A 14,222-nucleotide genomic window follows, 5' to 3' on the forward strand; every position below is an offset into this window, starting at 1 on the left:
GCAGGTTCATAAAGTGAGAAGTCATATCAATGGACTCAACAATGCTCCTTATGCCTAAAAGCTTGACCTAGGATGGGTCATAATAGGAAACGTATGCTTGGGACACATGCACGCCCCATCTTCTGTGACAAGTATGGTAACAAATACATTGGAGAAAGGCCCATCTCTGTTTCAACCTTGCAACGAGTTCCATGTCAAGGAACTACCAAACAGCATCCTACTACCCAATCATTTAATAAACTTTACTCATGACAGCAGTGTGGTGTCAGGAAGCTATGAGGATCAGTTGGGGTGCACAGTCTTCAAGAGAACTAAGCAAGACAACCAAGTAGCAATGTCAGTAGAGGATAAGCTGTTCTTAGGGTATGTGCACACGGTGCGGATTCTGCTGCGGATCCGCAGCTGCGTGTCCGCAGCAGATTTAGGTGCGTTGTACAGTACCATTGTTTTTAATGGTAAACTGGAAAACGCAATGCACATGCTGCGGATTTTTCCGCGCGGTTTTGCTGCGGTTTACAATCTGCAGCATGTCAATTCTTTTGTGCAGAAACGCTGCAGTTTCACACCTCATCCATTATGAGGTGTAAAACCGCAGGGCAAAACTGCAGGCAAAACCGCAGGACTTTAGTCCTGCGGATTTATCTGTGGTTTTTACTACAAAATCCGCAGAGCCAAAAAACTTTGTGTGCACATAGCCTTAGAGGTAATGGACAAGGGGCTCGTAAAAGATGAGACCAACAGCTGAGTCGCACCTCTTCCCTTCAGAACCCACAGACCACATCTACCAAACAACAGAGATCAGGCATTCAAACGTTTCTCCTCTCTCAAACATAATCTGCAGAAGAAGTCAGAGATGAGAGATCACTTCTTCTCCTTCATGTCAAAGATATTTGAGAACTGCCATGCAGAACTAGCTCCCACTCTCAAAGACTCTGAAGAATGCTGGTTTCTACCCAGGTTTGGAGTATACCACCCTAAGAAACCGGGCCAGATTAGAGTGGTGTTCGACTTCAGTGCTAAGTTTGATGATGTCTCCCTGAATGATGTTCTACTGACAGGACCAGACCTCAATAACAAACTGCTGGGAGTACTTATGCGCTTCCATAAGGATTCCATCGCCTTCATCGCAAATGTTCCATTGTTTCCTTGTGAGAGAGAGAGACAGGAACTTCCTAAGATTCTTCTGGTACAGAGACAATGATGCTACTAAAGAGGTCACAGTACCGCATGAGAGTGCACATCTTTGGCAATAGCCCATCTCCTGCAGTCGCCATCTATGGACTCAAAAGGTCAGCTCAAGAAGGAGAAACAGAATACGGATCAGATGTCAGAAAATTCATAGAAAAAGACTTTTATGTTGATGACTGTCTGAAAGCCATGCCTTCAAATGAGACTGCCATCAGTCTTCTCAGGAGAGCCCAAGAGATGCTTGCTTGCTCCAACCTCAGGCTTCACAAAATAGCCTCAAAGAGCCAAGAACTCATGAAAGCATTCCCTTCACAAGACTTGTGTAACGGTCTCAGAGACCTGGACCTGGGGTCAGAGACCACACCAATGCAACGCAGCCTCGGGCTTCTCTGGAATCTACAGTCAGACACTTTTACCTTTTAGGTCAGCCAGGAAGAAAAGCCTTTCACATGCAGAGGTGTCCTGTCTGCCATCAACAGCCTGTACAATCCCTTAGGTTTTGCAGCTCCTGTTACTATACAAGGCAAAGCCATACTAAGAGACTTAACAGACTTAACTAAGGAGACATCCGACTGGGATACACCTCTGCCACCTGATAAGAGAATGTAGTGGGAAGTGTGGAAGAACTCTTTAGCAGTCCTCTCTAACTTGAATGTGTCAAGGCCATACACCCCTGTGCCGTCTACAGAGATACAGAGCCAAAGACTGTATGTATTTGCAGATGCTTCTGTCAAAGCAATTGCTGCTGTTGCTTGTCTCAAAACTGTGGACTCCAAATGTCAGAGCCACATTGGATTCGTTATGGGGAAAGCCAAACTTGCTCCACAACCAGAGCATACTATACCAAGGTTAGAACTTTGTGCTGCAGTCTTAGCCGTCGAGTTAGCAGAGTTCATCGCATCCGAGATGGATATCGACCTGACACAAGTTCTACTCAGACAGCAAAGTAGTCCTGGGAAACATCCACAATGAAACCAGGCGATTCTACGTTTATGTCAACAGAGTGCTACGAATTAGGAGATCAGTTCATCCAAAACAGTGGCATTACATCCCCACGGACCAAAACCCTTCAGATCATGCAACTAGAGCATTTGACGCAAGTCGACTAGAGAGCACAACATGGCTCTCAGGATCAAAACTATTGTACACTGAGGAATGTTGTCCAGACACCTTTGAACTGATAGGAGAGGACTCAGATGCTGAAATCTGCCCTCAGGTGTCCACACTTCATACAATGTTCTGTTATTCAGCTTGGATCCCACAGATTTGACAAATTTTCAAGTTGGAAGTCACTTACTCGAGCCATTACCTGCCTGACCCATATAGCTCACTCATTCAAGACCACCAGAGCTTGTGACACAGAAAAGTGTAAAGGTTGGCATCTCTGCAAAAACACCTATGTTGCCTCTGACTTGGAATCTTCCAGAAACCACATCATCTATACAGTTCAGAGTGAAACCTACTCTGTGGACATCCAATGTCTCATTAACAAAGCTCCAATACCAGCGAGCAGCTCATTGAGGAAACTCGACCCATTCATCGACAACAACGGCCTGCTGAGAGTAGGAGGTTGGCTCAAAGAAGCTAAAATGGAGTTTGAGGAGAAATTCCCTCTTATCATTCCTGGAAAATGTCAAGTTGCTTACTTAATCATGCAACACTACCACAATCTGGTCAAACACCAAGGAAGACTATTCACAGAAGGAGCCATCAGAACTGCTGGCCTGTGGATTGTTGGTGCAAAGAAACTCATCTGTAGTGTCGTCTACAAATGTATTACCTGCCGTAAGCTTCGTGGTTCCACTCAAACCCAAAAGATGGCTGACCTACCAGCAGATAAGAAAAAATTCAAAGATGGATTGGAATAAAAAACACCAGGATAAAAAAGGTGTAACAATGATAGTGAGAAAATAATAACAATAATAATAATAAATAATACAATCTGTTAAAAATGCCTTTATTGAAATATTGGCACAACAAATAAATGCATTAAAAATGTATATGTATATAATAAAATAAAATAATAAAATAATGACATAAACAACCACATGAGCAATATATTTATGGACAATGGAAAAACCAATCCATAACAAAAGGCTTAATTAATAATCCAGGTACAAAAAAACATGAATAAAGTGACACAAAATATCTAATGAGTGTGCCCAAAGTGCAAAAAGTGCTGTTGTGCAAAGAAATAATGTATACAGATCGCCATAAGGCGTGTGCAAAATATAAAATACCTGTAAGCCAATTGGCGCTATATGGGTTGTATAAGAACGCGCCCCGACGCGCGTTTCGGAAATAAAATCTCCTTCGTCAGGGGGATAGATACAATATAGCGTGAATCGATGGTTTATTTATAGAGGAATCAATTGCATACAAGGTACTGCAACGACGCATGCGCCGTCACCAAAACCCGGAAGTCAAAGACCAATCCGGGTCATGTGATTAACTGCTTCCGGGTATATAGTTTTTAGACGCCGTTACCATGCAAACCAACGGCATTAACAATAGCAGATGCATACAATTCAAATACTTGCTAATCAAAATTAAAATACCAATATGTGCAGTAGCACATAGATAATCAAACGACGGCATACGCCGATAGCACAATATATTATGTAATGAGGGAGAACACGGGCAGAGAACATAACGGCGCATGCGCAGACGTGGCAACGCGGATCCTGGATAGTAGCAAGCAATAAAGCGCCGCCGCCATACAATTCACCGATGCCAAGAAAGCGCATGCGCACAGTCAAATGCCAATGACTGCCTCAAACAATTAAGAGGGGGAAACAATAAATAATAATAATGATGATTGCACCATATGCAATATTGTGTGATCACATAATAATTGTGATATAATACATATAATGTGACAAAAATTGATAAATAATCAATAATAAACAGGCATATAATGATAATGTCATAAATGCATCATACATGCAAATTACATAAGTGCAAGTGTATAGTGAAAAATATGAATAAATAATGCCACAATATTGCAGTAATTATAAATGCACAAAAAAAAAAAAAGGGGGCATGTGAAAAAATCTTCATTGTTTCCTCCTTCCAAAATGAATGCAATGGTCCTAATGTAAACACATCCGACATAACACTAAGAAAAGGATGAAAAAAGCAAATTATTAAAATGCACAAAAATTATAAAAATTATTATAAAAATGGAATAAACGAAAGACTCTCATTGAGACCAAGTGGAGACACAGTGCCTAGTGTCCATATCCACTGTGTCTCAAGTTGCGCAAGAAGTTTACTGACATTGCCCCCTCTATCACCCGTATACACCATATCACATATACACCCTCACCTTGAGCTGACGAGTGGTAAGGCCCACATGCTCTAGCACATTTAATAGCTCCAATAATGTTCATGTCTTTGATATTAAAAAATCCATAACTTGCTCATCGACGGCTGTCATTTATTATGCTACTTGCCCCTGCCCCCTCATCTATGTGGGCCTTACCACTCGTCAGCTCAAGGTGAGGGTGCGGGAGCATGTCTTAGGCATAAAGGCAGCTGCTGTTGTTGAAGATATTGCCTCACTTAAAACCCTGCCCAGACATTTTAAAACACACCATAATTGTGACTCTTCATCATTGAAGGTAATTGGCATCGATATGGTGTATACGGGTGATAGAGGGGGCAATGTCAGTAAACTTCTTGCGCAACTTGAGACACAGTGGATATGGACACTAGGCACTGTGTCTCCACTTGGTCTCAATGAGAGTCTTTCGTTTATTCCATTTTTATAATAATTTTTATAATTTTTGTGCATTTTAATAATTTGCTTTTTTCATCCTTTTCTTAGTGTTATGTCGGATGTGTTTACATGAGGACCATTGCATTCATTTTGGAAGGAGGAAACAATGAAGATTTTTTCACATGCCCCTTTTTTTTTTTTTTTTTGTGCATTTATAATTACTGCAATATTGTGGCATTATTTATTCATATTTTTCACTATACACTTGCACTTATGTAATTTGCATGTATGATGCATTTATGACATTATCATTATATGCCTGTTTATTATTGATTATTTATCAATTTTTGTCACATTATATGTATTATATCACAATTATTATGTGATCACACAATATTGCATATGGTGCAATCATCATTATTATTATTTATTGTTTCCCCCTCTTAATTGTTTGAGGCAGTCATTGGCATTTGACTGTGCGCATGCGCTTTCTTGGCATCGGTGAATTGTATGGCGGCGGCGCTTTATTGCTTGCTACCATCCAGGATCCGCGTTGCCACGTCTGCGCATGCGCCGTTATGTTCTCTGCCCGTGTTCTCCCTCATTACATAATATATTGTGCTATCGGCGTATGCCGTCGTTTGATTATCTATGTGCTACTGCACATATTGGTATTTTAATTTTGATTAGCAAGTATTTGAATTGTATGCATCTGCTATTGTTAATGCCATTGGTTTGCATGGTAACGGCATCTAAAAACTATATACCCGGAAGCAGTTAATCACATGACCCGGATTGGTCTTTGACTTCCGGGTTTTGGTGACGGCGCATGCGTCGTTGCAGTACCTTGTATGCAATTGATTCCTCTATAAATAAACCATTGATTCATGCTATATTGTATGTATCCCCCTGACGAAGGAGATTTTATTTCCGAAACGCGCGTCGGGGCGCGTTCTTATACAACCCATATAGCGCCAATTGGCTTACAGGAATTTTATATTTTGCACACGCCTTATGGCGATCTGTATACATTATTTCTTTGCACAACAGCACTTTTTGCACTTTGGGCACACTCATTAGATATTTTGTGTCACTTTATTCATGTTTTTTTGTACCTGGATTATTAATTAAGCCTTTTGTTATGGATTGGTTTTTCCATTGTCCATAAATATATTGCTCATGTGGTTGTTTATGTCATTATTTTATTATTTTATTTTATTATATACATATACATTTTTAATGCATTTATTTGTTGTGCCAATATTTCAATAAAGGCATTTTTAACAGATTGTATTATTTATTATTATTATTGTTATTATTTTCTCACTATCATTGTTACACCTTTTTTATCCTGGTGTTTTTTATTCCAATCCATCTTTGAATTTTTTCTTATCTATACCCGGATGGTTTGCCATCCTTTACTTGGGGGATTGGTTCCATCACACTCTTGATATTGATATTTGTATTTTTATATATTTTGTTGAGATTATTGTATTATATACAGGCTTCGTGTGATTGTTTCCTTTCCCTTGTTTATTCTTATTGACCTACCAGCAGATAGACTCAGCCCAGACCCTCCTCAACGTTGGTCTCGATGTGTTTGGACCTTGGTCAGTTGTTACTCGTCACATGAGAGGTGGACAAACCAATAGTAAACATTGGGCCCTCATGTTTACCTGTCTGTCAATCAGAGCCGTCCACATAGAGCTCATTGAGTCACTTGACACCTCAAGCTTCATCAATGCTTTGAGACGTTTCATTGCCATCCGTGGTCCTATCAAACATATATGTTCAGACAGAGGTACCAACTTCATTGGTGCAGCAAAGGAATTGGGCATACCCTCAAATCTAGACCACAAGACTCTCAAGAGGTTCCTCAGCAACCAAAGTTGCACATGGTCATTCAACCCACCTCACTCCTCACACATGGGTGGATCTTGGGAACGAATGATCGGACTAGTACGAAGAATTCTTGACTCTACTCGACTTCAGGATGGAGCAGCAAGACTTACCCACGAAAGCCATCCACCTTCATGGCAGAAGCCGCAGCTATAATCAACGCAAGGCCCTTTGTTCCAGTTCCTAATGACCCTGAGGAGCCCTTGTTATTGACTCCAGCTACTCTCCTCACCCAGAAAACAGGACTATTCAGTGCCCCTCCAGCAGGATTCGACGCTAAGAACCTCTACAAGCGCCAATGGAGACAGGTTCAAAGTCTTGCCAATACATTCTGGGACAGATGGTTCAAACAATATTTGCAGCCATGGACAAAGTGGCAATCTACCAGGCCTAATCTTTGGATTGGTGACCTCGTCCTTGTGAAAGACTGTCAGGCCCATCGAAACCAGTGGCCACTTGGACTAGTGACTGCAACATTCCCGAGTAAAGATGGCAATGTCCGCAAAGTCGAACTCAGGATGGCCAAAGGAGATGGACCTAAGACATTTTCCAGACCAGTGACTGAGCTGGTCCTATTGTTGTCTTCAGAGGATAGGAATGGTGGCATCCGTTCAATGCCAGACGGGGAGTGTTCTGTCTCCGACATAATCAATGACTCGTAACTGTCTATTTTGATAACATACAATGATTGCTGTATGTATACAATGCTCAGTTTTCCCATAGTTAATGTTTAGTGTTCTTGGCTCCATCTGGTGGCCAAAGTAATAACTGCAGTGTTATTTTATATCACTTTCGTTTTTGTTTTCCCTCCAATTTGCAATGTACCCTGGGTAAGTTTACAAGGCATCTTGGTCTAATCCAGCCCCTTTTTTCTGTCCAGTCTGACATTTTCTGTCAAGCCTGCTTCATGTGGACATCTAATTTCTCTACCTCCCCTTGTGTCAGCATCGTCGGCACGTAATCACTCTTCCTTCATCTAATTTCTGTCTCAGATCAGCCTGCTTAGTTAGTTTCCCCCTCCTCAGCTAGTAGTGCAGATGTTGATTCTTAATGTGTTATGTATGATATGTATCCCTGATGTACCTTGTATTGACTCAGTGTATGTATATGTTTTATTTGTAGTTTCACCGCATCTATATACCATCACGTTCAATAAAGCACAGATTCAACCTACAGTCTTCTTACTGGACCCCCGGTATAGCGGTTTAGCTACCCGTATAAGGCTGGTTTCACACTTGCGTTTTTTTGCGCTGTTGTTTTTGCAAAAAACGCATGCGTTTTTTTCCTATTCTTAATATGGGTGCGCATACACATGCGTTTGTATGCGCATGCGTTTCTTTGTAGTGTGCTCTCAGGCGCACAAAATGCACTCTGTTGCATTTTTTTGAGACCGTGACATTATCACCAACCTAACTTTTTTTTTTCTGGTGAGCTTTGGCCATGTGGAAATGTCACGGTCATGTGTGTCTGGACGCAGCGAGTACCGCAAGGCGAACCCATGTGACGCACGTGACCCTGGAAACACCACCTCCAGTGGGGCGAATTTAAATAATAAACACGTGCAGCTGGATACACCGCCTCCAACAGGCGAATTTAGACATTACACGTATATACAAGTCTGGAAACCCCGCCTCCAGTAAGGCGAATTTAAACAATAAGGGAAACCTGGGAAACATTAACAATGGCGGGCCCTGCGATAGGGAATAGGGAAGTGGAGACGTCCTGAGCTCCCCTGAGCCACTGTCCCTGCACTCCTAACATTCCCTATGCCGGTTCCGCACCGGGTGCGCAACAGGAACCTAAAAACCCTAGCTCGTCCTGACCTAAACCCTCACTAGGGAATTGGTCGGTGCGGAAACTAATCCCACCACTGCACTAAAACACACATGAGGAAAGATGACAAAACAGGGGAAACACCACTTAGCTTTGTTCTGTTGCGTACGCTCCTAGCAACAGAGCCCACCACCTGTGTGCATCTTCTCCTCCACCCCGATAACATCACCATAACTGGATCCTTCACCATAGTGCAGCCTTGGAGCAGAGTCCACCACCAATTGCAGCTGTCCAGTAACAGAGTCCCAAAGATGAGTTCAGCTCCTGCCCAAAAAGTCCAGCATGCTTGAGTCCAGCTCTCAGCAACCAAGTCCCGCATGCTGAGTGCAACTCTCTCCATAGTCGTCACTCCACCAAGCCACGCAAGCACTTCCTGCAAACACCATAAACTGTGACTCCACCACGCCATGCCAGCCCTTCTTGCAGATCACCTAGCTGCCACTCGTCCCCTATGGCTGGGCTGCGCAGGACTCATGTTCAGCTCCTTCATCACCCAAGCTTCCTTGTGAATGACTAAGGCTGGTTTCACATTAGCGTTGAAACAACGCTGCGCACTGCGTCGGTAAGCCCCGCCCCGATCCGGCTCCCTGCCCGCCCCATCCGGGATCACCGCCTACTATCGCATTTGCACGCATGCGATCGGCGCACCCTATCTTTAGCATAGGGTGCGCAGATCATGCGCTGCCAGTGTGAAAGTAGCGTGCTGCGCACTTTTGACGGTGCGCCGTGCGCGCCGAAATGCACACCATCAAAAGTGCGCAGCACGCTACTTTCACACTGGCAGCGCATGATCTGCGCACCCTATGCTAAAGATAGGGTGCGCCGATCGCATGCGTGCAAATGCGATAGTAGGCGGTGATCCCGGATGGGGCGGGCAGGGAGCTGGATTTGGGCGGGGCTTACCGACGCAGTGCTCAGCGTTGTTTCAACGCTAATGTGAAACCAGCCTAACACACAATATCACCAACAGTGATTGAACACACCTGGTTCCCTTTTATAGAGCCTAACACCTGATTTGTAATTAATCCACATTAAACCAAAGAAACTAAAGTGCACTACCGCTCACCACCACCCGGGCAACTTAGAATGAATGACACTACGTGTAATAATTCTAATGGCCACTGGGGGCAATCAACCCACTTTGGCACCTAGCCAAAGGAAAAAAAGTTCACTTATCCATTTACCTTGTCAGATCCAGCCTGGATCATGACAACAAGGATCTGCGAGGGGGACGAATGGAAAACAGCGTTCCTGACAACTGAGGGGCTGTTTGAAAACGTGGTTATGCCCTTCGGCCTCACTAACGCTCCTGCTGTTTTTCAGAATTTCTTTAATGTTGTTTTTTCTGACTTGATTGGGAGTTATGTAGTCATTTACCTGGATGACATCTTGATATACTCTTAGGACAGTCAGTCACACCTACACCATCTACGTACGGTTTTTATGAGACTTCGGGAGAACCATTTGTATTCTAAGCTGGAGAAGTGCTCATTTCTTATGCAAGAACTATCTTTTCTGGGTGTAATTGTATCCAGGGAGGGATTCCGCATGGATCCAGGAAAGGTTCAGGCCATTGCAGATTGTGTGCAGCCTCATGACCTGAAGGGGTTGCAGCGATTTCTGGGCTTCGCTAACTATTATAGGAAGTTCATTAAAGGGTTCTTGTAGGTGGTGAAACCCTTGACGGACCTCACTCTTAAAGGGGCAGGTGTAAAAAATTGGTCCGTGGCCGCAAAAAATTCCTTCCTTACATTAAAGAAATGTTTTACTACAGCCCCTGTGTTGGTACAATCCGATTCGTCAAGACCTTTTATCGTCGAGGTCGACACTTCGGAGGTGGAGGTGGGGGCAGTATTGTCACAGGGCTCCTTTACCCTGACTAACCTCAAACCCTGTGCCTTTTTCTCTAAGAAGTTCTCTTCCGCCGAGAAAAACTATGATGCCGGCAACAGGGAGTTGTTAGCAGTTAAACTGGCCTTCGAAGAATGGAGGCATTTTTGGAGGAGGCCGCTCATCCAAGTACGGTCATCACTGATCATAAAAAACTGGCCTATATCGAGTCCGCTAAGTGATTGACCCCCAGACAGGCTCGGTGTGCACTTTTTTTTTCTCGATTTCATTTTACCATCACGTTCCGACCAGGGTCTAAACATGTAAAGGCGGATGCCTTTTCCTGAAGTTTTGATTCTGTGTCCCCTCCAGAACCTCCTTCCTCCATTCTTCAACCGGGAGTGGCTGTAGCCGAAGTCTCCTCTGAGTTACAGAGAGAGATTCTGGAAGCACAAGCTCCCAGGAATAAACCCCCGGGTAAATTGTTTGCACCCGAACAATTCCGTCTCACACTCCTTCAAGAATTTCATGATTCTGTGTTAAGTGCACACCCTGGTATTGCAGCTACCCGGGGGGCAGTGGCTAGGGGTTTCTGGTGGTCCTCTATGGGTACTGATATAAAAAGGTTTGTAAATACTTGTGGGGTGTGCGCTCGCTCTAAAAGCTCTCAGGTCCAGCCAGCTGGGGAATTGGTGCCTTTGCCAATTCCGGATAAACCATGGACACACCTGTCCATGGACTTTATTACTAATCTTCCATCTTCCAAGGGCAACTCAGTGGTGTGGGTAGTGGTTGATAGATTTTCTAAGCAAGCCCTCTTTGTGCCATTACCTGTGCTACCATCTGCTGAAACCTTGGCCCGCTTGTTTATACAGCACATTGTTCGGTTGCATGGATTGCCTGTGAACGTGGTGTTGGACAGGGGTGTGCAATTTGTGGCCAGGTTTTGGAGAGCGTTTTGTCTGAAGTTGGGGGTCACGTTGTCATTCTCCTCTGCCTATCATCAGGAATCCAACGGACAGACTGAATGCACCAACCAGTCGTTGGAGCAGATTCTGAGATGCCTGGCCTCCTCCAACAGGAAGACTGGTGTGAGGTATTACCCATGGCAGAATTTGCACTCAACTGTCATATTAATCAGTCTACCGGAAAGTCTCCCTTTCAGGTCAATTATGGGTTTGTTCTGCAGTTTGGGGAATTTTCCCATATGGATTCGGGTTGCCCTGGTGCCGAGGGGATGGTACAACAGTTAAAAACCCTCTGGATGGAGATGCAGGGGAACATCTCCAAAGCCCAGAAGAGGTACAAACATTTTGCGGACAGGAGGAGGAGGTTGGGTCCTGCGTTAACAGTGTGGGAAAAAGTCTGGTTGTCCACCCGTAACATCAAACTTAAGATACCCTCTATGAAGTTGGGCCCCAAATTTATTGGCCCATACAAGATTGTAGAGGTTATCAACCCGGTGGCATACAGATTACAGTTGCCCACCTCCTTCAAAATATCTAACGTCTTCCACAGGTCCCTATTAAAAACCTGTGGGGACAGTTAGAGAAGATCTCTCGTCCGTGGCTCCACCAGTATTGGTAGAGGGTCACGGTGGGTGCGCCGGAGACCTCAGTACCTTATTCATTGGAAGGGATATTCTGTTGAGGATCAGTCATGGGTTCCGGCCAGTTCGGTGCACGCTGATCGACTGGTGCAGGCTTTTCATGCCAGATACCCTGAAAAACCTGGGGGTCCAGTGGCCCCCCATTAAGAGGGGGATACTGTCATGATATAGGACATGGTTAATGTCCTGCTCTCTCTGGGTTAACTTTTGCTTGCCTCCCTTTGGATCTGGGAGGGGTATTTATACTCACACCAGACTAGGATTCCCTGTCAGCTATACTGTTGTTCTGGCTGTGTGTCTGACCCCCTGGTGTGCTTGTATTCTGCTTTGCTTTATTGCCTCCTATGTATGACCTGGTCTGTCCGTTCACTATGTTCTCTGTCTCACATTTTGGTACTATTGTCTTCTCCGGTTCTGACCTCCTGGCTTGGCTATTGTTACTCCATTACAGTTTGTCCCTGTTGTACCGTCTGTTGCCCGTTCTGGTTTACTGATCTATTGCTATGTCCTGACTATCCTTTCTGTCTAATCCTTTGGTACTGTCCTGCTATCTCGTGCTTTGACCCGGCCTGATCTGGTTTATGTCCCTGTCTATGCCCCTTGGTAACTTTGTCCCGTAGTTACCTTTCTAGGAGTTTTCCTACAACTCCTAGCTCTCTGGAGTTTAGGCCACGCCCCCAGCAGTCACATGCTTCAGGTCCTGTTTGTCTGAAGCACGCATCTTCACCGCTGCTGCCCCGCTCTACAGGTATCTTTGGGGACAGTTTGTTTTACTCAGGACACGCGCACTGGCTCAGTGAGCAAGTACAGTGCGGTGTTCCTGACAGCCAGCAATACAAAGATGCGGACTTACTGCATGCAAGAAGCCAACGTCACCTTCTCTATGATGCTGCCGATGCAATGACGTCATCGCGCTGGCTGCGTCATTCAGCATGTAAGTGCTTGGCATTACTTGGCAATAAGAGGTAGGATTCAGAGCAACGGGATCGCCAGGAGAGGTAAGGTTTTTTTTCTTTCAAGTGAATGACCTGGGGTGAGAGAGAGCAATGAATCATAAATTTGGGGCTGGGTGTGACAGACAAAACAGTATTATAATTAGAGATGAGCGAATATTTCAATGTTCGGTTCTAATCACGATCGCCGAATCTGCAATAATCGCCGATTAATTTGTCGAATATTCGTCGAACATAACCAAACGCCATTCAGCTCAATGGGAGGCAAAAACAAACGCATGCACAACACCTTATAACGGCCCCAAATACTGTCAAAACATATCCAATGAGGGACAGACACCAGGAAAGTGGCCTCAATTCACCCACAGTACAAATTATAGCATGGCACTGCAGCAATCAGCCAGGCATGAGTTATCAGAGTCTGGGACAGCATTTAAAGGGAATTTTTCACCCCATTTTAGCCATATAAGCTACGGTCACCGCCATCAGGGGCTTATCTACAGCGTTCTGTAATGCTGTAGATAAGCCCCCGATGTAACCTGAAAGATAAGAAAAACACATTATACTCACTGGGGGGGAGTCGGGTGTGGTGGGTGTCACGGTCCGTTGCCTCCCATCTTCATGCAATGATGTCCTCCTCCTTGCTTCTCCCTCGGCTCCTGCGCATGAGTACATTCTCTGCCCTGTTGAGGGCAGAGTAAAGTACTGCAGTGTGCAGGTGCTGGGAAAGGTCAGAGAGGCCCGGCGCCTGCGCACTGCAGTAATCTTCTCTGCCCTCAACAACAGGGCAGAGAATGTACACGTGTGCAGGAGCCGAGGGAGAAGCAAGGATGAGGACATCATCGTATGAAGATAGGAGGTGCCGGACGGGACAGCGACACCCATCAGACTGGACTGAACGCCGGGGTGAGTATGTCATGATCCAGGACGGGGTTTCGCTTTGGCCCTTCCTGGTCAGACAGGGGGTTAATTGTTTCTGCCTCTCTCTGGCAGAGGGCGGCTATTTAATGCTCACTGGACCTGGGTCCGGTGTCAGTTATACTCCTGCCCTCGGCTGAGTTAAGTGACCTCTTGTATACGTGTGCCTTGTGCCTGATAACTTGCTTGCTTGTTTGGTTGTGATCTGATTCTGTCCCTGTTACGAGTTCTGCCTGACCCTCTTGTACTGCGCTACCTCTCGTGTATGACC

Source organism: Dendrobates tinctorius, unplaced genomic scaffold (assembly GCF_039654945.1).
Source record: "Dendrobates tinctorius isolate UK_male_01 unplaced genomic scaffold, ASM3965494v1 ptg000062l, whole genome shotgun sequence".
Classification (NCBI taxonomy): Eukaryota; Metazoa; Chordata; class Amphibia; order Anura; family Dendrobatidae; genus Dendrobates; species Dendrobates tinctorius.